At 37.8% G+C, this 27,122-nt stretch overlaps 1 non-coding gene across 1 annotated transcript; it reads left to right on the top strand.

The window, feature by feature from the left end:
• Positions 1-5,370: 5,370 nt before the first annotated feature.
• TRNAY-GUA (transfer RNA tyrosine (anticodon GUA)) lies at positions 5,371-5,442 on the top strand. Its single transcript has one exon. It is a non-coding gene; the product is annotated as a tRNA-Tyr (tRNA).
• Positions 5,443-27,122: the final 21,680 nt, after the last annotated feature.

Raw genomic sequence — 27,122 nt, 5'->3', positions numbered from 1 at the left:
AAATCCAGCTTGAACACCTGGAAGTTCATAGTTCATACACTATTGAAGTCTGGCTTGGAGAATTTTGAGCATTACTTTGCTAGCCTGTGAGATAAGTGCAATTGTGTGGTAGTTTGAACATTTTTGGCATTGCCTTTCTTTGGGATTGGAATGAAAACTGACCTTTTCCAGTCCTGTGGCCACTGCTGAGATTTCCAGATTTGCTGACATCTTGAGTGCAGCACTTTCATAACAACATCTTTTAGGATTTGAAGTAGCTCAACTGGAACTCCATCACCTCCACTAGCTTTGTTCACAGTGACGCTTCCTAAGGCCCTCTTGACTTCGTATTCCAGGATATCTGGCTCTAGGTGAGTATTCACAACACCGTGGTTATCTGGGTCATGATGGCTGCTAGATTGCAGGTATTTTTCTCCTTCCTGAGAGCCCTTAGGGCTCACCAGCTCACAAGGAAGGCTGTTTCTCTGATGACTGTGACATCTTTGTTTACTGCTATGGCAGGAAATATTCCATTTCCCAGACCTCACACAGTTCTCCATTAGTCTGAAAATCTGAAAGCAATCTACTATTTGTATAAAGAAATATATATATATATATATATATACACACACACACACACACACATATATTTATATACATATATGAATAGTAGAATTCCTAGTATGCAATAGATAAAATGAAATGTGAATTTATCTTGCAATGATATCTGGATTAGTTAACTTGGATTAAAATATAAAAATGGGGCTCGAAGAGGTAATCTTTTTTTAATATAAATTTATTATTTTAATTGGAGGTTAATTACTTTACAATATTGTATTGGTTTTGCCATACATCAACATGAATCTGCCATATTAAAAGATAAAAACATTATTCAAAATGTAATATTAATTAAAGAGAAAATTATATCAATTCAGTGATCAAAAAGTTACAGTTATTTTTTAGAACATCTGCTATTAATTAGCAATGGAATTATGGTATTATCTATCCTAAATTAGGGTCATGTTGCAGCTGTAAAAACACTTTAATGTAGTGGAGGGTAGAGACTGGGATGGGGATCTGGCAATGCTCCTAATTTCCTAGTGTATGAGCACTTCAGCATACACCTGCTCTATTATAGCATGTACAGCATGGATACATATGTATTCTCCTGAGATTCAGGGCATTTGAGCTAATAGTGTGATCTTCAAGCTGTAGAGACAGGTGTGCATTGGGTGCTTTTTGGAAATATTTCGGAGAAATAAACTATTACAACATGCACAATATGTATCCCAGAAGTTTTTTGAGCAGCAATATGTGAACCGTGAAATTCCTGATGTTCAAGCTGGTTTTAGAAAAGGAAGACGAACCACAGATCAAATTGCCAGCATCTGCTGGATCATGGAAAAAGCAAGAGAGTTCCAGAAAAAACATTTATTTCTGCTTTATTTATTATGCCAAAGCCTTTGACTGGGTGGATCACAATAAACTGTGGAAAATTCTGAAAGAGATGGGAATACCAGACCACCTGATCTGACTCTTGAGAAATTTGTATGCAGGTGAGGAAGCAACAGTTAGAACTGGACATGGAACAACAGACTGGTTCCAAATAGGAAAAGGAGTACTTCAAGGCTGTATATTGTCACCCTGTTTATTTAATTTATATGCAGAGTACATCATGAGAAACGCTGGACTGGAAGAAACCCAAGCTGGAATCAAGATTGCTGGGAGAAATATCAATAACCTCAGATATGCAGATGACACCACTCTTATGGCAGAAAGTGAAAAGGAACTAAAAAGCCTCTTGAGGAAAGTGAAAGTGGAGAGTGAAAAAGTTGGCTTAAAGCTCAACATTCAGAAAACTAAGATCATGGCATCCAGTCCCACCACTTTATGGGAAATAGATGGGGAAACAGTGCCAGACTTTATTTTTCTGGGCTCCAAAATCACTGCAGATGGTGATTTCAGCCATGAAATTAAAAGACGCTTACTCCTTGGAAGGAAAGTTATGACCAACCTAGACAGCATATTCAAAAGCAGAGACATTACTTTGCCAACAAAGGTTCGTCTAGTCAAGGCTATGGTTTTTCCTGTGGTCATGTATGGATGTGAGAGTTGAACTGTGAAGAAGGCTGAGTGCCGAAGAATTGATGCTTTTGAACTGTGGTGTTGGAGAAGACTCTTGAGAGTCCCTTGGACTGCAAGGAGATCCAACCAGTCCCTTCTAAATGAGATCAGCCCTGGGATTTCTTTGGAAGGAATGATGCTAAAGCTGAAACTCCAGTACTTTGGCCACCTCATGTGAAGAGTTGACTCATTGGAAAAGACTCTGATGCTGGGAGAGATTGGGGGCAAGAGGAGAAGTGGATGGCAGAGGATGAGATGGCTGGATGGCATCATGGACTCGATGGACGTAAGTCTCATTGAACTTCGGGAGTTGGTGATGGACAGGGATGCCTGGCGTGCTGCAATTCATGGGGTCGCAAAGAACTGGACATGACTGAGTGACTGATCTGATCTAAAACAAGAGCTTTTTGAGTTGAGGAATTCATAAAAAGGACAGGGGCTAATTTATCACTAGCATGCCAGAACGTGGCTTGATAAGATGGTCAGGTACATTTTGGCTCAAATATTTCATTTTTCTAATGGTATTCTCTTAAGTAGCCTTCGAGATGTATTCTTTATCTACACAGTACCTCGATTTATGACTTACAGAAATACTATGTATGGTGGTAGGTTGAGTTTTTGATGTGTTGTATGTATGTAGAGCGGAGATAACTGTTGCATTCATCTAAATTGCAGCTTCAGTATTCTGATTGTGAGAAAATCAGTGTCCATTATCAGACAGTTGTCAGGCAATATGTCTCAGGAGAACAGCCTGCATATAAGAAATATGAGACATATATGAGACATAATCATACGTGTGTGTGTTTGTGTGTGTGTGTACACATGTACACACATGTGGGAACTTAAATGTCAAACACTCATTGTTGCTCACAATGCTAGTAGGAGATTGGGCCTGCCTTCTGATGGTGCCTGGGTTGTCAGGCCACTAGTATGACTTGCCTTGGTCCAGGTAATTTATTGTCTTTTTTTAAGCTCCACTGTGTTTCTCACTTGTGTTTCATGAGAAGAAATTCAACTGAAATTAGAAGTGCACAGAGATCTTGAACCTAGACCCAGAAATCAGTTCCACTACACTCTTGGTCAAAGCAAGTCATAGGCCAGCTCAGATTTTAAAAACCCCCAGCTCTAAATGGGTTTCCCTGATGACTCAGTAGGTAAAGACTGTCTGCAGTGCAGGAGACAAGAGACATGGAATTCAATCCCTGGGTCAAGAAGATACCGTGGAGGAGGGCCTGGCAATCTACTCCAGTATTATTGCCTGAAAAAGGGTATCTTCCTGACTTAGGGATCGAACTGCATGTCTTAAAGTCATACTAGTGGCCTTACAATCCTAGATTAACTGACAGCAGGTGGCTCACACACAGCTCTAAATAGTGTTTCCTTAAAAAGGACTGCTCCACACTTACTATATGATCATTTTGACATTCTCCAATCAATACATGCAACTATCAGAAGCTTGAATGATTATTTACACTTTCATGTTTTATTTATATGTCTTTATCTTCCTAGAGGAGAATCAATAGCATTAATCTTTGTACTCTAGCAAATGAAATATTTCAAATATAGAGTTGAAAAGAGATCAGGTGGGATAAATAAAACACAGCTGATTTTATCATTTTTATGAACATATGTGAAAGCATACAAAATGAAACAATATGAATCTGAATATAGCAGTTTCTCATTCATTATTAACAGAAATATTTTAAAAGTCATTAAATATTAAATATTCTTTCAATTAGCAAATTATTCATTGTAATATATATCACCAAAGTTTCTGTTTTTAAAACAGACCCAGGCTTTACGAAATAAAGCTAGATTTGTTAACTGTTAGTTTTGTTCTAATGCCTGGGCTTCATCCTACCATGGAAGATGAAATAAATTATTCACTTTAAATGCAGGAATATATTAATAAATTCTGATCACTTCTATTCTGTGAATCATCTCTTTTGCATTGTAAAAAAAAATTAATGTCTCTCCCAACTCTGAATAATTTATATACTCTCCTCAGTGCTAGCAGCAGCATAATGAATGCACTATATTCCTGGCAAGTTGAAGATTCTGTTCACAAAGTGTGGTACACTTTTTTAATGGAGTTCCATTTGCTTTTAAGTCATCTACCTACTAATTGTCAACTAGTCTGTCATTCAAGCAGTGTAAAGTTTTCTCTTTTTTTTCCTTCAGATTTCTGACTGGCCTACATGTACTAGCATGCATGTTGAGTTACTTCACTCATGTCCAACCTTTTGTGAGCCTTTGGACTGTGGCCCACCAGGTTCCTCTGTCCTTGGAACTCAAGCAAGAATCCAGGCAAGAACATGAGTGGATTGTTGTGCTCTCCTCCAGGGAATGTTCCTGATCCAGTGATGGAACGCTGTGTCTTAAGTCCCCTGCATTGGCAGGTGGCTTCTTCACCTTTAGGGCCACCTGAGAAGGCCACATGTACTAGATTCTCTATCAAGATTAACAAGGCAAAAATAAAACTTTACTTTCTGAAAAATTCTTCTACATAAGAACACTTCTGTTTAATACTAAGTGTTCTGGATGCAGACTTCTAGATTTTTATTCTGGTTCTGATTTTAATAGCTGTATGAACTTAGGCAAGTTGCATTTTTCCTCTAAGATACAGCTTCATGATGGCAATAGTAAAGATTGTTACATTATTGGTTTGATACAGGGATGAAACTATGCAAAGATCATAAATTGATTAGGACAGTGCTTAGTACTTGGAAATTCAGCCATAAATGTAATTATTGTTAGTAAATGGAAGGTATACTTTCACCAATGCAAAAGTGAATGTTTGTACTTTATTAATATCAGAATGCATGTTGATTAGAATATTATTTTATATAATTGATAGTTTTAAAGCAGAAAAAATATTGTTATTTTATTTGATTACAGTACACAGTGAAGCAATGAAAAAAGCATCACTTGCTTTGAGTTCCCCATATCCAACACAGATATAGCTGAGCCACATGTATACTTTTACTTTATTTCCTAAAGAATTCAACCTGAAAAAGCAAAACTCATGTTCAGTGTAACTAAATGTTGTTAATAACACTCAAGGAACTAAAAGTGGGAAAAACTTATACAGGCATACACATAGGAGTACTGGGTTATTTTCATTAGCTGAACTACAGTGTAAAACTAAGTGTAAAACTGCTGAGAAGGCAGAATTTTGTTTTGATGGGACCGTTGAAGTAAATGTGTGGAGAAAGCCTAGCAAAGGTGCTATCTGGTTGTGCTGGGCAGAGGTCTTCCCTGGGGGCTTCCCTGGTGGCTCAGATGGTAAAGAATCTGCCTGTAAAGCAGAAGATCCAGGTTCAATCCCTGGGTTGGGAAGTTCCCTTGGAGAAGAAAATGGCTACCCACTCCAGTATTCTTGCCTGGAGAATTCCATAAACAGAGGAGCCCTGCGTGCTGCCACATGGGGTCACAAAGAGTGGGTAGCCTTTGTCGGGTCACATGGGGCCATGTGGGTCACAAAGAGTTGGATACAACTGAGCAAATTTCACTAGCACTAGCACTTCCCTGAAAAATGACCAATTCCCCATCTAAGCAGCCTGTTGGCATTAGTTTGGCTACTTAAAATATACCAAGTTCCACAAAAAGAAGTTACCAGAGCAGAGAACACAGAAAACAAATAGCTTTTATTTATTTATTTTGTCCTCAGACGGAGGCCAGCCACTGCAGTAGGGGGCTAAAGCCACAGTGTACAGGGAAATGAAGCACTAAATCAAGAACTGCAGCAGTATAGGTTAGCAAACTTCAGCTGATATCCAGGTACAAGGAAAAGCTAAGACTGATGGAAGGAGCCTCTACAGCAAGACTTCAACAGCAATTTTGTAGGAGGAGAAATTAATGATAAAGGAAAGAAAACATGTTAATATTTACATTATGATGAAGAAGAACTAAACATTTGTTGATTACACTGGTAATGTGAGCACTGGTTTACTAAAGAAGGAAGTTGGTATCAACGTTGAAACATAATTATATGAAGAGGTCATTCTGGGAATTAAGTCACTTTAACCTGCAAAATCCTCTGAAAACTATGTAAGTTGCTTAAAAAGATGACATGAATCAATTAACGACTCTATAGCTAAATATACAATATTTATACACATAAGGATATAAATGATTCCCCAGTGTTAAGGATACATACTCGGAACTGTGTGTCATTGAAGTAATTCCAAAAGATTTCTTTAAATCTTGTGTGATATCCTATGTATATTTACTTTTCATATTTCCTATATTTATTGTCATTATTACTAAAATATCATTTCTTTGAAAATTCATTCAATGTATATAGATTGAGAAAATCAGTGTCTGGTTTCTATTATTAAATAAAATTTGAGTAATACCTGTCTTTCTATCTAGCTGTTTTGGTAAATGTCCTCATAACAGAACTAGTAAAAGAAAAGGGCTTAGCCAGTCTAACTTGCTGATAGTGACAATTTCCAATTATATTTTTGTGGATTTGGAAATTATTTTGAGATCATTACAGTGGTGTATTTAATACCCTGGCTTGACTAATTTGAGACTAAAGAGTATTTTAAAACAAATTGATGCAAACTGAACCCAAAAGGAAGATACTTTTCAAATACCAATTTATTAGTCATTATCAATAATGTGGAAATATTTTAATATGCATCACTTCTTTTTTTCCCTTTATTCCTATATAGGTTAAATTAGGTCACATTTAATATCTCTCTTTTGTCTAATAGATATGTAAATGTCATGCATTTATCAACAACTGTAATTCAGAAGTATCAGAATATCAGAATCTGATATTAGACTCATTGCAAAAATTTACATTAGATAAGATTTGACAGCTAATAAAGACCCAGGTGTCTTGAGAGTGCTTGTTTACAGAACCCAGTGTTTCAAGCTGATGTGTTTACATTCATCCTTCTACTGCTACCTAAATACTTCCTCAGTGTGATGGAGCATAATTAATACATCATTGCTCTGAGGGCTGACATGGACTATTTCCTGTGTCAGGTACATACGTAGGTATTCATTCTACTGAAATTTTAGGTTTTGATTCATTACTGAAACTCATCTTCCTTAGTTAAAAAGGAACACGTTTATTCTGTAAGATAAAACTATTTGTAAGGTTTTTTTTTTTTTTTTTTTGCTTTATAAACCATTCTCATATTTTAATTCTTATATATATACATATATATGCATGTATATATACATATATATTTTTAAAATTTCTCACCTCAACCAAGTATTCTTTTTAACATGCTTCTGCTGCTAAGTCATTTCAGTCATGTCTGACTCTCTGTGACCCCATAGATGGCAGCCCACCAGGATCCCCCGTCCCTGGGATTCTCCAGGCAAGAGTACTGGAGTGGGTTGCCATTTCCTTCTCCAATGCATGAAAGTGAAAAGTGAAAGTGAAGTCGCTCAGTCCTGTGCAACTCTTAGCGACCCCATGAACTGCAGCCATAGGATTTCCAGGCAAGAGCACTGGAGTGGGGTGCCATTGCCTTCTCCATCTTTTTAACATGTTATTATAATAACTGTATTATACAATTGTCCCAAGTCAAGTAATTACTAAGGAATCAAGATAAAAATAATTTTAATAATAGTTTCCTGATAACCACTGGAGTTTCAGCTTTAGCATCATTCCTTCGAAAGAACACCCTGGACTGATCTCCTTTAGAATGGACTAGTTGGATCTCCTTGCAGTCCAAGGAATTCTCAAGAGCCTTCTCCAACACCACAGTTCAAAAACATCAATTCTTTGGCGTTCATCTTTCTTCACAGTCCAACTCTCACATCCATACATGACCACTGGAAAAACCATAGCCTTGACTAGACGGATCTTTCTTTGTTGGCAAAGTAATATCTATGCTTTTGAATATGCTATCTAGGTTGGTCATAACTTTCCTTCCAAGGAGTAAGTGTCTTTTAATTTTATGGCCGCAATCACCATTTGCAGTAATTTTGGAGCCCAAAAAAATAGTCTGACACTGTTTCCACTGTTTCCCCATCTATTTTCCATGAAGTGATGGGACCAGATGCCATGATCTTAGTTTCTGAATGTTGAGTTTTAAGCCAACTTTTTCACTCTCCTCTTTCACTTTCATCAAGAGGCTTTTTAGTGCCTCTTCACTTCCTGACATAAGGGTGGTGTCATCTGCATATCTGAGGTTATTGATATTACTCCTGGCAATCTTGATTCCAGCTTGTGCTTCTTCCAGCCCAGTGTTTCTCATGATGTACTCTGCATATAAGTTAAATAAGCAGGGTGATAATATATAGCCTTGATGTACTCCTTTTCCTATTTTGAAACAGTCTGTTGTTTCATGTCCAGTTCTAACTGTTGCTTCCTGACCTGCATATAGGTTTCTCAAGAGGCACTATCAGAGGCTGGTCTGGTATTCCCATCCTCTTCAGAATTTTCCACAGTTTATTGTGATCCACACAGTCAAAGGCTTTGACATAGTCAATAAAGCAGAAATAGATGTTTTTATGGAACTCTCTTGCTTTTTTGATGATCCAGCGGATGTTGGCAATTTGATCTCTGGTTCCTCTGCCTTTTCTAAAACTCTGATGCTGGGAGAGATTGGGGGCAGGAAGAGAAGGGGAAGCCAGAGGATCAGATGGCTGGATGGCATCACTGCCTCGATGGACATGAGTCTGAGTGAACTCCGGGAGTTGGTGATGGACAGGGAGGCCTGGCGTGTTGCAATTCATGGGGTTGCAAAGATTCGGACAAAACTGATCGACTGAACTGAACTGAACTGATAACCACTATCATTTCTGTGTTCTGTTCAGTTTTCTAAACAATTTATCTGATGTATAAAAGACAATAGAGCATCTTGAACAACTTGTGCTTTTATGTTCACAATTGAAGTGATAGGTTGTGCTTTCTGTCCAAATTGAGTCTACAAAGAAATAGATGTTTCTTTCTTCTTCAAGATGAATTTATTGATATTTGTTCAAAATCCCATCACTTTCAGTATCCTCTGGGAACTTGCTCTATTCATTATCCTATGTTTTTCATGTTTCTTCATTTGTCTCATTTCTATTGGCCACCTCATAGCATCTAATCCACATCCAGGTTCCACCATTTCAAAGGTAATAAACAAATAAATAACAAGCATCATTCCCTTTGGCTTTGATCCCCTCTAAATCTTATGGCACATGTCTCCTCCCTTCCATAGAAAGTTTCTAGAAAGAACAGCTTATATTTGTTGTTTCTACTTCATCATCCTAATTCTTTCCAAAACTATATTTTGCCTTCTACATTTTCCATTTTATACGAACTGGTCTTTTTAAAGTTATTAATGGCCTTCTCATTTCTAAATAAATGACATTTTTTTCAGTCTTAACCCTTTTGGCTCATTAATATATGTTACTCTCTTAGTTCACATTCCCAGACTATAGATGCATTCTCAAAAGGGATGATAACTTTCCCAAGAGAGAAATAAGTTCTCAGTGTCAGGGTATTGTGAAAAAAAACTTATGGTCTTTTAAAAATAAATCATATGTATGAAAACAATACATTAACATATTTATAGTACATATGTGGAATGAAAATTTTGCTAAAATTATTAGTGAAAATATTTATCTAAAAAAGCATTTTTAGGACTTCCCTGTTTGTCCAGTGGTTAAGAACTTGGCTGTCAATGTGGGGGACATGGGTCTCCATCTCTGGTCTGGGAAAATTCCACATGCCACAGCAACTAATCCATAAGCAGCAACTATTGAGCCTATGTGCTGCAATTACTGAGTCCACACGTCTACAGTCAATGCTCTGCAACAAGAGAAGTGACCCCAGTGAAAAGCCTGAGCACTGCAACTAGAGAGTAGCCCCCATTTGCTGCAACTAGAAAGACTTGCACATAGCAGTGAAGACCCAACACAAACCAAAATAAATAAATAAAAATATAAAAGTTTTTTTTTAGCAGGGAGCTAAAACTGGACTGGTGGTTGTTCAGACACTAAAGCATCTGCTTACAATGTGGGAGACCTGGGCTTGATCCCTGAGTCTGGAAGATCCTCTGGAGAAGGAAATGGCAACCCACTCCAGTACTCTTGCCTGGAAAATCTCATGGATGGAGGCGCATAGTAGGCTGCAGTCTATGGGGTCTCAAAGAGTCGGACATGACTGAGCGACTTTACTTTACATTTTTACAATAAAAAAAAGGTTGAGAAACACTGTTAGCCAATTAGGAAACACTCACAAAGCACCTTTTTTACTGGTTATTTACCTGCCTGGAAAATCCTTTCCTTGTACACCTGCATAGTCTAGTTTTCCAAAAATATTTACAATGACATCTTTCATTATTTTCCTTGCCATTTATTTTTCTTTTTACCAGTAACTGCTAACACTTTTATATATTTATTTTGTCAAATTTCTTTCTCTTTCATTAAAATATAAGATCCAATAGTAGGGATTTTATCTTTTTTCAGTATATTTTCTAAAGTCTAAAACACTGTATGCCATAACAGTTAAACACAGTGTACATTTGTGATTGAATGGGTTGACTGAAAGATAACATCATTTAATGTTGGCAATGATGAGAAAGGGCAGATAGACCTAGGCCTTTAGCTTATATAAATACTTAAAGCATTATAGCTGTCAGTTGAACTTTGTAATGCTACATTTATCTCTCCATCCATCAATCTGGAGAATCTGGGATATCGTACAAATCTGTGGAAGGATTGATTGAATTCATTCAAATTCTATGTTGCTTAAAGCAATGTGGCTAGAGATAAACATTAATGGACACATCCTGAAGATCCCTCTCTCTCATTAATTCAGAAATTAGGGATTGCCATGAGCAACTGACAGTCTACAACATGTTCTGCAAACTCACAGAAGTTCTATGTCTTTCAAGAGTACCCAGATGAGAAACCACATGTTTTGCTTGCCTTATTCAAAAAGTCCATTTTAGTGTGCACAAAAAAGGAGAACTACCTCTTACCCGCTTCCAGATATTTCATTCTTACTATAGAGAACTTTATCAGTATGTTTCTTCTGCCTCTTCTTTGTTTTACTTACTCAGACAACTTGTTCATTCAAATCTTAGAGAGATGGACTCAATTACCTGACTCATATATTTGAAAATGAAAATGTACTTACTCAGTTCACCTGGACTCTCATCCTCTTGAAATCAGGTCTGCTCATGGCCAGCAAAAACATTCCTGTGTTACATGAAGACAGAATTTATTTTATCTGTTTCTATATTGTCTTGGGAATGAGTGGCTATGTATGCCTTTAGTTGCTCAGTCATGTCTGACTCTTTGTGACCCCATGGACTATAGCCTGCCAGGCTCCCCGATCCATGGGGATTTTTCAGGCAAGAATACTGGAATGGGTTGCATGCTATCCTTCAGGAGATCTCTCCAACCCAGGGATGGAAACCAGTTCTGCCACATTGCAGGCAGATTCTTAACTATCTGAGCCACCAAGTTTGCCTAAGTAAGCCTACTTGACGTTGGAAAAGACTCTGATGCTGGGAGGGATTGGGGGCAGGAGGAGAAAGGGACAACAGAGGATGAGGTGGCTGGATGGCATCACTGACTCGATGGACGTGAGTCCGGGTGAACTCTGGGAGTTGGTGATGGACAGGGGGGCCTGGCGTGCTGTGATTCATGGGGTCACAAAGAGTTGGATATGACTGAGTGACTGAACTGAACTGAACAAAAGCCCAAATCCATAGCTTCTATCATTCGTAAACATGATATTTTGGCCTGAAAACAGTTTTGCTTTTCTCTCAAATGTGTTCAGAATTGGGCAGAGAAGATGCATATTAAAAGCCCTATTGACTACTCCAATTTTTTTTTATTCCATAGCTTCTTTTATTCACTCTTTTATTCAATTACATATTTAAACAATGTTTATTGAATTTACTATTGAGAAAACCACTTTTTATGCACTGTTTTAATACCAAGAAAACATACCATGTTGTCTTTCATGTATAAGGAGGTTTTTGGGGTTGCAGAAACATTACTTCTATATTAATATTGCAATTGCACAACAGCCTGAGTATAGAGAAAACACAGACCTCCCCAGTGAGTGTTCTGGCTTATAAAGCAAATGTTAGGCCTTCTGTGAATATGTAGATTCTACCTTATGGCAAGGATTCATTAGAATGTTCAAATTGCTGACTAAAACATCAGCACTCATAATCAGAAGAAGAAAGATTGCTGGTCTGGCCTACTAAAGTAGTTAAGATGCTTGATTGTAAGCAACAGAAACTAACTCATGGTAGGGAATTTGTGTCCAGTTCCAACACTGAGGACAATGATCTATTTTAAATAGAGACTCTGAATAAGGATTTAAAATGTTGTCAGGATGCCTCTGATTTGTGATAAAATAGGCTCCTCTTATACCTTCCACAGTTTCAGCCATATGTTGATGATTTTTTCTGGATCCCATTTCTAAATTTCGGAGAGCCAACACCTGATTAGCCCAGTTAGGAGCAACTTCTCTTCCTTTTACATCTGTTGCAGCCAGGAAACTGAATAATATGATAGAAAAATGGAACAATCTCACGTGTAGGATAAGCATTTTTAAGAGAGATGTTGCTGGTCAGAATTACTAGTAGGTCTCTTCTACACAGAGAAGAGATAGAATTTAGTGAGCATCCATCCTAATATTTTGTTGTTTAGTTGCTAAGTAGTGTCTGACTCTTTCATGACCCCATGAACTGTATCCTGTCAGACTTTTCTGATCATGTGATTTCCCAGGCAAGAATAATGGAATGGAGTGCCATTTCCTTCTCTGGGGGACCTTCCTGACCCAAGGATTGAACTATGTCTCTATGTCTCCTTCATTGGAGGTGAATTCTTTACCACTGAGCTATTGAGTAGGTCTCTTCTATACTGAGAGTATGATACACATTAGTAACTGTTCATCTTAATATTTAGTCTTTATCTTTTGAGTAAGCTTATGAGTATTTGCATATTCATGGAAATAGAAAATTGTGTCAGCCACGTTAAAGTAGTTATGGCAATAAGGGAAAATCAGCCCTCCAGGATCATTTGGGGGAAATTTAACCATTGCTTTTACCCTTTTCTGTGTATTTCCATTTATGTTTCAAATATTGATTAATTATTTGGTGATTAAAATCACCAAAAAATCTGAAGTATAATAGTAAAATTTTTCCAATATGATTAGACCAGAATTAATGTGTATTGACAATAGGTATGTCACAGTCTTTATAACCGGGACCTGGGGACTGGAGTTGATGAAAAGAAGGATGCAGGGGACCCAAGTCTTGAGTGAAACAGGGTACTTTATTTGTAGCAGTGTGTGCTTTATATATCTCCATACAAGGAAGCTTTAGGCAGCAAAAATAAAGTTGAGCAAAAATAAAACTAGGTGAATAACAATCGTCACAGGGCCAGAAGACAATCCATATCCTGAGTAACAGGTACATGACTGAATAGATTATATTAAAGTAAGAGGTCACTGAAGGGAATCCACTCCTGTGCTCTGTCTCATGATCTCAGTCCTGAGAACTGCATGCAGCTCTGCTCATTCCTGTTTTCCAGAAACTGATAAGGAACAGAGGGCCCTTGAGAAACAGCACACAAAAGAAGAAAACAACATATTGGATTCCTTAAAGCTGAATGTCCCCTGACAAAAGTATAAGCAATGAGCTGAAATGTGACAGGTTTACAATGTTAAAAGACTATACAGATCATTCATGTCATTGTCACTCACTTCCTTTATTTATGGCATCTTCAATAAGAAGGGAAAGGGATCAAGGTACTGTTGGCATAAATGAAAATAACTACAGAATATACATATCAGTGTGTAAGCAATGTTTACCCAGCATTTTCTTTCTTTCTTTCTTTCTTTTTTGGTGTTTTACATTTATTTGAGAAAAGTTAAGGATACATATAATATACTATTCTGTAAGAGAAAAGCTTGCAGTTAATATAATTCAACTGAGAATATTCCTCATTCTAACTTGAGTCTACCTAGTCTTTTTCACACAACATTCTCCAGAGATTTATGATTCCTTGTCTTTTTCTAGTTGTTCTCAGCCACTTTCTGATTTATTTTTTTCTCTTTTTTTTATTTTATTTTTTAACTTTACAATATTGTATTGGTTTTGCCATATATCAAAATGAATCTGCCACAGGTATACATGTGTTCCCCATCTGAACCCTCCTCCCTCCTCCCTCCCCATACCATGCCTCTGGGTCATCCCAGTGCACCAGCCCCAAGCATCGAGTATTGTGCATCGAACCTGGACTGGCAACTTGTTTCATACATGATATTATACATGTTTGAATGCCATTCTCCCAAATCATCCCACCCTCTTCCTCTCCCACAGAGTCCATAAGACTGTTCTATATATCAGTGTCTCTTTTGCTGTCTCGTATACAGGGTTATTGTTACCATCTTTCTAAATTCCATATATATGTGTTAGTATACTGCATTGGTGTTTTTCTTTCTGGCTTACTTCACTCTGTATAATAGGCTCCAGTTTCATCCACCTCATTAGAACTGATTCAAATGTATTCTTTTTAATGGCTGAGTAATACTCCATTGTGTATATGTACCACAGCTTTCTTATCCATTCATCTGCTGATGGACATCTAGGTTGCTTCCATGTCCTGGCTATTATAAACAGTGCTGCGATGAACATTGGGGTACATGTGTCTCTTTCAATTCTGGTTTCCTCAGTGTGTATGCCCAGCAGTGGAATTGCTAGATCATAAGGCAGTTCTAGTTCCCGTTTTTTAAGGAATCTCCACACTGTTCTCCATAGTGGCTGTACTAGTTTGCATTCCCACCAACAGTGTAAGAGGGTTCCCTTTTCTCCACACCCTCTCCAGCATTTATTGCTTGTAGACTTTTGGATCACAGCCATTCTGACTGGTGTGAAATGGTACCTCATAGTGGTTTTGATTTGCATTTCTCTGATAATGAGTGATGTTGAGCATCTTTTCACAAAGACAGAAATATAGATCAATGGAACAAAATAGAAAGCCCAGAGATAAATCCATGCACATATGGACACCTTATCTTTGACAAAGGAAGCAAGAATATACAATGGGTTAAAGACAATCTCTTTAACAAGTGGTGCTGGGAAAACTGGTCAACCACTTGTAAAAGAATGAAACTAGAGCACTTTCTAACACCATACACAAAAATAAACTCAAAATGGATTAAAGATCTCAACGTAAGACCAGAAACTATAAAACTCCTAGAGGAGAACATAGGCAAAACACTCTCTGACATACATCACAGCAAGATCCTCTATGACCCACCTCTCAGAATATTGGAAATAAAAGCAAAAATAAACAAATGTGACCTAATTAAACTTAAAAGCTTCTGCACAACAAAAGAAACTATAAGCAAGGTGAAAAGACAGCCTTCAGAATGGGAGAAAATAATAGCAAGTGAAGCAACTGACAAACAACTAATTTCAAAAATATACAAGCAACTCCTACAGCTCAATTCCAGAAAAATAAATGACCCAATCAAAAAATGGGCCAAAGAACTAAATAGACATTTCTCCAAAGTAGACATACAGATGGCTAACAAACACATGAAAAGATACCCAGCATTTTCTACAATCTGCCATTTATTAATGATTTGTGCTTTCCCTCTTGTTGTCGTTCAGGCACTGTCATGTCTGACTCCTGGCAACACCATAAACTGCAGTACACAATACCTTCCTGTCCTTCACTATATCCCAGAATTTGCTCAAACTTATGTGCAGTGATGCCATCCAACCATCTCATCCTCTGTAACTCACTTCTCCATTTGCCTTCAATCTTTCCCAGCATCAGGATCTTTTCTAATGAGCTGGCTTTTCCCATCAGGTGACCAAATTATCTGAGCTTCAGTTTCAGCATCAGTCCTTCCACTGAATATTCAGGGTTGGTTTCCTTTAGGATTGACTGGTTTGATGTCCCTGCAGTCCAAGGGATTCTCAAGAGTCTTCTCCAGTACCACAGTTCAAAAGCATCAATTATTTGGTACTTAGCCTTATTTATGGTCCAACTTTAGCATCTGTACATGACTACTGAAAAAAAAACAAAAACATAGCTTTAACTAGGTGGATCTTTGTTAGCGAAGTGATGCCTCTGCTTTTTAATATGCTGTCAAGGCAATGGCACCCCACTCCAGTACTCTTGCCTGGAAAATCCCATGGATGGAGGAGCTTGGTAGGCTGCAGTCCATGCTAAAGGTTGGACACGACTGAGCGACTTCGCTTTCACTTTACTTTCATGCATTGGAGAAGGAAATGGAAACCCACTCCAGTGTTCTTGCCTGGAGATTCCCAGGGATGGGGGAGTCTGGTGGGCTGACTAGGTCTATGGGGTCACACAGAGTCAGACACGACTGAAGTGACTCAGCAGCAGCAAGGTTTTTCATAGCTTTTCTTCCAAGAAGCAAACATCTTTTAATTTCATGGTTGCAGTCACTGTCCACATGATTCTGGAGGCCAAGAAAATAAAATCTGTCACTGTTTCCACTTTTTCTCTGTTTTCCATGAAGCGATGGGACTGGATGCCATGATCTTAGTTTTTTGAATGTCGACTTTTAACATTTTAACATTAACAGTAATGTTTAGCCTTAGCAGTTTAACATTCAGCCTTTTCACTCTCCTCTTTCACTTTCATCAAGAGGTTCTTTGGTTCCTCTTTGCTTCCTTCCATTAAAGTATCATCTGCATATCTGAGACTATTGATGACTCTTCTGGCAATCTTGATTCCAGCTTGTGATTCAACCAGCTTGACATTTCACATGATGTACTCTGCATGTAAATTAAATTAGCAGGGTCACAATATAGAGTTTTTATATACCCCTTTCCCAATTTGGAACTAGCCCATTGTTCCATGTCCAGCTCTAGCTATTGCTTCTTGACCTTTATACAGGTTTTTCAGGAGACAGATAAGCTGGTGTGATATTACCATCTCTTTAAGAATCTTCACAGTTTCTTATGATCCATACAGTCAAAGGCTTTAGCATAGTCAATGAAGCAGTAGTAGATTTTTTTTTTTAATTCCCTTGCATTTTCTATGATTCAGCAGATGTTGGCAATTTGATCTCTGGTTTCTCTACCTTTTCTTATTCCAACTTGAACACCTGGAAGTGCTAGGTTCACATACATTTAAAGCCTAGCTTGAAGGATTTTGAGCATTACCTTGCTAGCATGAGAACTAAGCACAGTTTTGTGGTAGACTGAGCATTCTTTGGCATTGCCATTCTTTGGGATTGGAATGAAAACTGATATTTTCCTGCCCTGTTGCCACCGCTGAGTTTTCCAAATGTGTTGGCCTATTCAGTGCAGCACTTTAACAGCATCAAACCTTTAAGCTGGTGGTAAATTTTACAGCTGTGATAGGAAATTAATACATCACCTAATGTATTGTTGCCAACTTAATGGGAATACAAACTGTCTATAGATCTTTAAAAGAAATAGATCTTGGTTAGTTCCCGGGATTCTGCATTCCTAATTCGGTCCCAGGTTATGCCAGTACTGTTGAAGCTGGCCTGTACTCCGGTTGGCAGTGTGCCTTATGTCAGTCTGATCCACTCATGAACCTTATGACAAAAAATTTGAGTTGTAAATATTTCAATTTTGTTTAAGAAAGTTATCATGTGCTATTTATTTTCTTCTGATTTATATTTTTGCTTCATACTTTGTTCTGTTTCTGACCCTAGATCTTCTTTACTGACTGTATAAAACAATGTTGATTTTAAAAAATGATTTAAATGTTTTACATATTAATACTGTCAGAATTGATTCCAGCATGCTTCACCAACAACAAGCACCTTTAGGACCAAGATTTTGAGTAGAATAGCTGTCACCCCTTCAACATTTAAGAGATACAAAAACCATTTTATTAACTAGAGTAAAAACCATGTTATTTAAAAGTCTCCACCCTTTTTGAAACAGGCCCCATTTGAGGAAAGACATGTCACATAATTCTAGACAAATGAAAATTACAAGTAGAGTTTCAGAATGTCAGGTCCATTAGATATGATATTTTAATTACTGTAGCTTTTCTGTATTCTATTCCATGGCTTGTGGTAATATTTACCCAATTGTAACTATGTTCTATTTTTAGACACATAAGAATTTAAATAGATTCTTTCTGCTAGTCTTCATATCCCAGTATTCAACTTTGCAATAGATTTGCCTTAGAAGTTTGGGAAAGATAAATCATACATACATACACAAATATATATTACATATGAGGGAGATACATAGTTACATAGATAAACCAGCCCCTCTACCACACTACATACATTTAAAGCAAAATGTAGTTGATAAAGGAAGAGATGTTAATAGACTTAAAATGAATGTCCCTTGATGATTCAAATCAGCTGCCAAATTTGAGGATGACTGACATGAGTAATAATTCTGGCAAGCTTATACTTTTTTATAATGTACATAAAATTTGCATTCTAAAATAACTTGAATCAAATATCAGTTTAAAATTCCATTTCTACTGAAAGAATGAAATATTAAAAACTATCTACATGGTGAATTAGTTGTTTATTGCTGTATAAACAACCATCCTAAAATTTGGTGGACTAAAACATCAATTTGTTTGCTCACTATTTTATAATTTATGTTAACCTCAATTGGTGGTTCTTCTGCCTAGCTTACCTGAGAGCACTCATGTGGTTGTGGTCATTTGGCAAATTGACTAGAGCTGAATGGGCCAAGAAAATCTCATATCTTTATATGGCAGTGAGCCAGGGTTGTTGGTGGGGGAGTTTGTTCTTGTCCATTGGTCCTCTCCAGCATATTAGGAAAGGTTCCTTACACAGTAGTAATGGCATTCGAAGAAGTCAAAACTCAATGTACAAGAGTTAATGAAACTTTTTTATCTGTAACATTTACTGATATGTCATTTATCAAAACACATCACGTGGCCAAGTTGAGAGTTGATACTGGAAGTGAGTACACAAAAGCTCAAAAACTAGGAAGCATGATCAATTGTAGTCTATGAATGCAGCTTTCTAAAGCACACTTGACTTCACATTCCAGGATGTCTGGCTCTAGGTGAGTGATCATGTCATCATGATTATCTTTGTCGTGAAATCTTTTTTGTACAATTCTTCTGTGTATTCTTGCCACCTCTTAATATCTTCTGCTTCTGTTAGGTTCATACCATTTCTGTCCTTATTTGAGACCATCTTGGAATGAAAGCTTCACTTGGTATCTCTAATTTTCTTGAAGATATCGTTAGTATTTCCCATTCTGTTGTTTGCCTCTATTTCTTTGCATTGATCGATGAGGAAGGCTTTCTTAACTCTCCTTGCTATTCTTTGGAACTCTGCATTCAGATGCTTACATCTTTTCTTTTCTCCTTTGCTTTTCACTTCTCTTCTTTTCACAGCTATTTGTAAGGCCTCCTCAAACAGCCATTTGGGTTTTTTTGCATTTCTTTTCCATGGGGATGGTCTTGATTACTGTCTCCAGTATAATGTCATGAACCTTCATCAATAATTCATCAGGCACTCTGTCTATCAGATCTAGTCCCTTAAATCTATTTCTCACTTCCACTGTATAATCATAAGGGATTTGATTTAGGTCATACCTGAATGGTCTAGTGGTTTTCCCTACTTTCTTCAATTTAAGTCTGAATTTGGCAATAAAGACTTCATGATCTGAGCCAAAGTCAGCTCCTGGTCTTGTTTTTGCTGACTGTCTAGAGATTCTCCATCTTTGGCTGCAAAGAATATAATCAATCTGATTTTGTTGTTGACCATCTGGTGATGTCCATGTGTAGAGTCTTCTCTTGTGTCTTTAGAAGAAGGTGTTTGCTATGGCCAGTGTGTTCTCTTGGCAAAATTCTATTAGCCTTTCCCCTGCTTCATTCAGTACTCCAAGGCCAAATTTGCCTGTTACTCCAGGTGTTTCTTGACTTCCTACTTTTGCATTCCAGTCCCCTATAATGAAAATGATATCTTTTTTGGGTGTTAGTTCTAAAAGGTCTTGTAGGTCTTCATAGAACCATTCAACTAAAGCCAGATATCCTGGAATGTGAAGTCAAGTGGGCCTTAGAAAGCATCACTGAGAATAAAGCTAGTGGAGGTGATGGAATTCCAATTGAGCTATTTCAAATCCTGAAAGATGATGCTGTGAAAGTGCTGCATTCAATATGCCAGCAAATTAGAAAAACTCAGCAATGGCCACAGGACTGGAAAGGTCAGTTTTCATTCCAATCCAAAGAAAGGCAATACCAAAAATGCTCAAACTACTACACAATTGGACTCATCTCACATGCTATTAAAGTAATGCTCAAAATTCTCCAAGCCAGGCTTCAGCAATATGTGAACCATGAAACTCCAGATGTCCAAGCTGGTTTTAAAAAAGACAGAGGAACCAGAGATCAGATTGCCAACATCTGCTGGATCATCAAAAAAGCCAGAGAGTTTCAGAGAAACATTTATTTCTGCTTTATTGACTATGCCAAAGCTTTTGACTGTGTGGATCACAATAAACTGTGGAAAATTCTGAGAGAGATGGAGATACCAGACCACCTGACCTACCTCTTGAGAAATCTGTATGCAGGTCAGGAAGCAACAGTTAGAACTGGATATGGAACAACAGACTGGTTCCAAATAGAAAAAGGAGTACGTCAAGGCTGTATACTGTCATCTTGCTTATTTAACTTGTATGCAACGTACATCATGAGAAATGCTGGGCTAGAAGAAGCACAAGCTGGAATCAAGATTGCCAGGAGAAATATCAATCACCTCTGATATGCAGATGACACCACCCTTATGGCAGAAAGTGAAGAGGAACTAAAAAGCCTCTTGATGAACGTGAAAGAGGAGAGTGAAAAAGTTGGCTTAAAGCTCAACATTCAGAAAACAAAGATCATGGCATCTGGTCCCATCACTTCATGGGAAATAGATGGGGAAACAGCGGAAACAGTGTCAGACTTTATTTTTGGGGGCTCAAAATCACTGCAGATGGTGACTGCAGCCATGAAATTAAAAGACGCTTACTCCTTGGAAGGAAAGTTATGACCAACCTAGACAGCATATTGAAAAGCAGAGACATTACTTTGCCCACAAAGGTCAGTCTAGTCAAAGTTATGGTAGTCATGTATGGATGTGAGAGTTGGACTGTGAAGAAAGCTGAGCACTGAAGAATTGATGCTTTTGAACTGTGGTGTTGGAGAAGACTCTTGAGAGTCCCTTGGACTGCAAGGAGATCCAACCAGTCCATCATAAAGGAGATCAGTCCTGGGTGTTCATTGGAAGGACTGATGTTAAAGCTGAAACTCCAGTACTTTGGCCACCTCATGCAAAGAGTTGACTCATTGGAAAAGACCCTTATGCTGAGAGGGATTGGTGGCAGGAGGAGAAGGGGACGACAGAGGATGAGATGGCTGGATGGCTCACTGACTCGATGGATATGAGTCTGGGTGAATTCTGGGAATTGGTGATGGACAGGGAGGCCTGGCATGCTGCGATTCATGGGGTCGCAAAGAGTCGGACACAATTGAGTGACTGAACTGAACTGAACTGATGAATGCAGCAAATCTGTCACACTCAGTGTCATGTATTTCATTGATAAAATTTGGACAGGGATAGACACAACTGACAGAGAAGGCAATGGCACCCCACTCCAATACTCTTTCCTGGAAAATCCCATGGATGGAGGAGCCTGGTAGGCTGCAGTCCATGGGGTCGCTTAAGAGTCGGACACGACTGAAGCAACTTAGCAGTAGCAGCAGACACAACTGAAGGGACTTAGCATGCACTTACACAGTTATTAAATACACATTCTGATTTTAGCTTTTTCAAAATTGTTTTTCCTCTGAAATACAGCTTATTTGCAAAATCGTATAAAACACAACTATCAGTCTTAATAAATGAGAAATGATCACAAATTTTGGTCACTACATTTAGGGCTAGGGGAGGGCTTCCCAGATGACGCAATGGAAAAAATCTGCCTGCCAATGCAGGATTCATAGGAGATGTGAGTACAAACCCTGCATTGGGAAGATCCCCTGGAAGAGGAAATGGCAATCCACTCCAGTATACTTTCTTGGATAATCCCATGGACAGAGGAGACCTGCAGGCTACAGTCCTTGGGATCTAAGTTGGATATGACTGAAGTGACTGAGTACGCGTGAGCATGACCAAAATTCAGTCCAAGAAGTAGAATTTTGTCAACATTACAGAATTCCCTTGGATACTCCTTTTGAGTCACAATTTCTTATGTCATAAGTATCTGCTTTCCTGACACTGTGTTAATCACTTATTTGTTTCTTTTGAGAGCCTCCTTGAAAAATTATTACCCTATTTTTGACCTTCATAAACATATAGTTCAAAATTTGGAAAGGAGTACATCAAGGCTATATATTTTAACCTCGTTTATTTAAGTTATATGCAGAGAATATCATGCAAAATGCCAGGCAGAATGAAGTACAAGCTGGAATCAAGACTGCCAGAAGAAATATCAATAACCTCAGATATATAGATGACATTACCATTATGGCAGAATTTAAAGAGGAACTAAAGAACCTCCCAAGGAACATGAAAGAGGAGAGCAAAAATGCTGGCTTAAAACTCAACATTCAAAAATGAAGATTATGGCATTGGCCCCATCATTTCATGGCAAATAGATGGGGAAACAATGGAAACAATGACAGACTTTATTTTCTTGGGCTCCAAAATCACTGAAGATGGTGATTGCAGTTATGAAATGAAAAGACGCTTGCTCCTTGGAAGAAAGCCTATGACCAACCTAGACAGCATATTAAAAAGCAGAGACATTACTTTGCCAACAAAGGTCTGTCTAGTCAAAGCTATGGTTTTTCCAGTAGTCATGTATGGATGTGACAGTTGGACCATTAAGAAAGCTGAGTGCTGAAGAATTGATGCTTTTTAACCATGGCATTGGAAAAGACTCCTGAGTCCCTTGGACATCAAGGAGATCAAACCAATCCATCCTAAATGAAATCAGTCCTGAATATACATTGGAAGGACTGATGCTGAAGCTGAAGCTCCAATCCTTTGGCCACCTGATGCGAAGGATGACTCATTAGAAAAGACCCTGATGCTGGGAAAGATTGAGGTCAGGAGGAGAAGTGGATGACAGAGAATGAGATGGTGGATGGCATTACCGACTCAATGGGCATGAATTTGAGCAAGCTCTAGGAGTTGGTGATGGACAGGGAAGCCTGGTGTGCTGCAATCCATGGTGTCACAAAGAGTTGGACATAACTGAGAGTCTGAACTGAACTGAAGCATATAATATGGTACATATTGTTTTCTATCTGATTTCTGCAAAACAATATGTATTCCAGTGTCGTGTTTTTTGCTACATGGGGCCACACATTGCTGACTTAATGACCATATTCTATTTAACCTTATCAGTTCAATTCAGTCTCTCAGTCGTGTCCAACTCTTTGTGACCCCATGAACCACAGCATGTCAGGTCTCCCTGTCCAACACCAACTCCTGGAGCCTACCAAAACTCATGTCCATTGAGTCGGTGATGCCATCCAACCATTTCATCCTCTGTTGTTCCCTTCTCCTTCTGCCCTCCAGTACAGCACATTTAATTTGTTCATAATCATGCTGCTGGGAATTTCAGTTTCTAGCTTAGTTTATCATAGTTTATTATGAATAATACTGCTATACATTTGTTATAAACATACATACATTTTAACTATATATAGAATCATATTTTTCCAGGTTCCAGGGCATATAAACACAGTATACACACACCCAAATTGCATAAATAATCTCAGAGTAGAATAATTTCTGGATCAATTGGGCATGTGCACAAATTTAAAGATAATAAAAGCTAAACACTTGAGCAGGTTATGGTTAAATTTAGTAAGTGTTTCATAGTCACTTGATGACAATGAGGATTTTATCATTATGTAATTCTATGTTTATCATTCAACAAGGCTATTAAACTTACCTATAAATTTGTTTTAATATTTTTATGTTTAAAATTATTTGTACATAATAAGAATATTCTTTTTTCCTAAATTTTACTTTCTCTTCTTAAGTATACAAATATTTTTAGTTTGGTTATCCTTAGAAGTGGTAAGAAGAAGTAAATGCTTTTGCATGAGATGACTTATTTGCAATTCAAGCACCATCAAGAATTTAGTGTTGCTTTCTCTACATCAAATCCTCATCTCAATTCTACCTGCAGACATCATGCATTTTTTTATGCCTATCAAATGTAATTACTCCATTCACTATTATTTTTCTATATTAAACACTTTAAAGTGAGTTTTGGAGGGGTGCTTTGAGGGCTCTTTTTATTACATGTAATATTATGTTCATTATTTAAGAAATAAAATGAAAAAAAGTATTTTTTGAGGTCCAGTGGTTGAACATTCAGTTAATATTTTAAATACTTATATCACTACTTAAGAAGTGCCTCAGTTTGGACTGCCATAACAAAATCAAGTAGACTCGGAGTTCAAACAACAGAAATTTACTTCCTCACAGCTTGGAGACTTTAATTCTAAGATAAGATATATGCATGTTCAAGTTCTGGTGAGAGATTTCTTTCTGGCTGCCTTGTTTTTTTTTCTTTTTTCTTTTTTCTACATGGCAAAGAGAGAAAGTAAGCTCTCTCATGTCTCATTTTATAAAGGCACTTGTCCCATCATAGATTTCTTGGGTGGCTCAGTGGTAAAGAACCCATCTGCCACTGCAGGAGATACAGGTTTGCTCCCTGGATCAGGAAGATCCCCTGGAGAATGAAATGGCAACCCACTCTAGTATCTGGCCTGGGAAATCCCACAGGCAGAGAAGCCTGGTGGGCTACAGTCCATGATGTTATTGTTGTCCAGTCACTAAGTCATATCTGACTCTTTCAGTCCATGGGGTTGCAAAGAGTGGGACATGACCGAGCAACTAAACAACAACAAATCCCACCATGCAGTGCCAAAATATGACCTCATCTAAACCTCACTAAATCCCCAAGGCTCTTTATCTAAATACCATCACTCTGGGGTGAAGCACTTCAAGATATAAATCTGGGAAACACACAATTCAGTCTGTACAAGTTCATTCTTCTTTCATTTTTTCTTTCCTCCCTTTCTTCCCATCCTCCCTCCCTCAGTCTTTCTTTCCTTTGTTTCCTACTCTTTCCCCTTTTCCCTCCTCCTCTTTCTCCCACATCCCCTTTCTGTCTCTTTCTCTCCTTCCTCTTTTCATCTTCTTATTTAAAATTCTTTAAACAATGATTATTGCTTAATGCCTTATATTATTGATCATTTCATGATAATCATTCAATGATTCATTAGATCTGGTTGGCTTTTTCGAATTGTTGGGACTTTAAGTCACTGGGGGCTACAGCTTTTAGTGAGGATAAAACCAGGAAAATATAAGTGATCCAATTGGCCGAAAGACTTCACAGTAATGGCAGCTTTCTTGCAAAGGAAGTTTGTCGTTAAAACCTAATAGATAGTATAGAATTTAAATACCTAATTAAAAGACTCTTACTCCTTGGAAGGAAAGTTATGACCAACCTAGATAGCATATTGAAAAGTAGAGACATTACTTTGCCAACAAAGGTCCATCTAGTCAAGGCTATGGTTTTTCCAGTGGTCATGAGTGGATGTGAAAGTTGGACTGTGAAGAAAGCTGAGCACTGAAGAATTGATGCTTTTGAACTGTGGTGTTGGAGAAGACTCTTGAGAGTCCCTTGGACTGCAAGGAGATTCAACCAGTCCATTCTGAAGGAGATCAGCCCTGGGATTTCTTTGGAAGGAATGATACTAAAGCTGAAACTCCAGTATTTTGGCCACCTCACGCGAAGAGTTAATTCATTGGAAAAGACTCTGATGCTGGGAGGGATTGGGGGCAGGAGGAGAAGGGGACGACAGAGGATGAGATGGCTGGATGGCATCACTGACTTGATGGACGTGAGTCTGAGTGAACTCCGGGAGTTGGTGATGGACAAGGAGGCCTGGCATGCTGCAATTCATGGGGTCGCAAAGAGTCGGACACAACTGAGAGACTGAACTGAACTGAACTGAACTGAATCACCTTTTCATGAAAGATCTACATGCTTATCTCTTTAGTTAAACTGATCTGTAGTTAGGCCTGTGGTTTTCTACTCATTTTAGTTTTAGATGAAAGAATTGCCATTGTGAGGTATCGAACTATGAGTTATTGATTTTTTTTTTTTAATCTTGTAGTAATGTATTGAGGTGCTCTGTAGGTTGGTATATATACATATAATACCATATGTATTATATACATTATATATATACATTATATATATACATTATATACATTATATACATATAATATATAATATATATATATATAATACAACAAAATTATAACATCAGTATGTTATAATTTTGTTGTTGACTACATTAGATGATACTAGCAAAGCATTCCTGTCACTTTATCTTTAACATGGAAGACTTGGATCTCAGATATATTTGCTTTGTGCTTTTATTGAAATATCTTTTCTGGTAAAAGAAAAATAAAGATCAACAAAAATTTGGTTGTTGATATTTATCATCAAGTGATTTAATTCAAATGAAAATTGCTTATGCCATAACATCAGCTTACAATCTTATTTTTTCACTTCTATTTCAATAAAATTATTTTAAAACTCTAATTATGTGCTTCTCTTCATTATGAAATATTTATTTACTTATTTATTTTGGACTGTCTTGGTCTTTGTTGTGGTGCAGGCTTTTGCTCTAGTTGTGGAGGGTTTGGGCTACTCCCTAGCTGCAGTGTATGGTCTTCTTATTGTGGTGACTTCTCTTGTTTCAGAGCATGTGCTCTAGGCACATGGGCTTAAGTAACTACAGCACATGGACTCAGCAGTACAGGCTCAATAGTCGTGTCACAGGGGCTTAGTTGCTCCACAGTACGTGGGATCTTCCCAGACCAGGGATCCAACCTGTGTCTCCTGCATTGGCAGAATTTTTTACCACTCAGCCACCAGGGAAACCCTCTCTCCCCATTTTCAAAATTTACCTCTAGATTTTTTTTAAAACCAAAACACAAATTGTTGCAATAAATACAATTTCCCTCTTATTTTTAAAAATGTCATTTA

Source organism: Bos indicus, chromosome 20 (genome assembly GCF_029378745.1).
Source record: "Bos indicus isolate NIAB-ARS_2022 breed Sahiwal x Tharparkar chromosome 20, NIAB-ARS_B.indTharparkar_mat_pri_1.0, whole genome shotgun sequence".
NCBI classification, from domain to species: domain Eukaryota; kingdom Metazoa; phylum Chordata; class Mammalia; order Artiodactyla; family Bovidae; genus Bos; species Bos indicus.
Note: the sequence above shows the minus strand (reverse complement) of the source record. Positions and strands in the feature narration are given on the sequence as shown.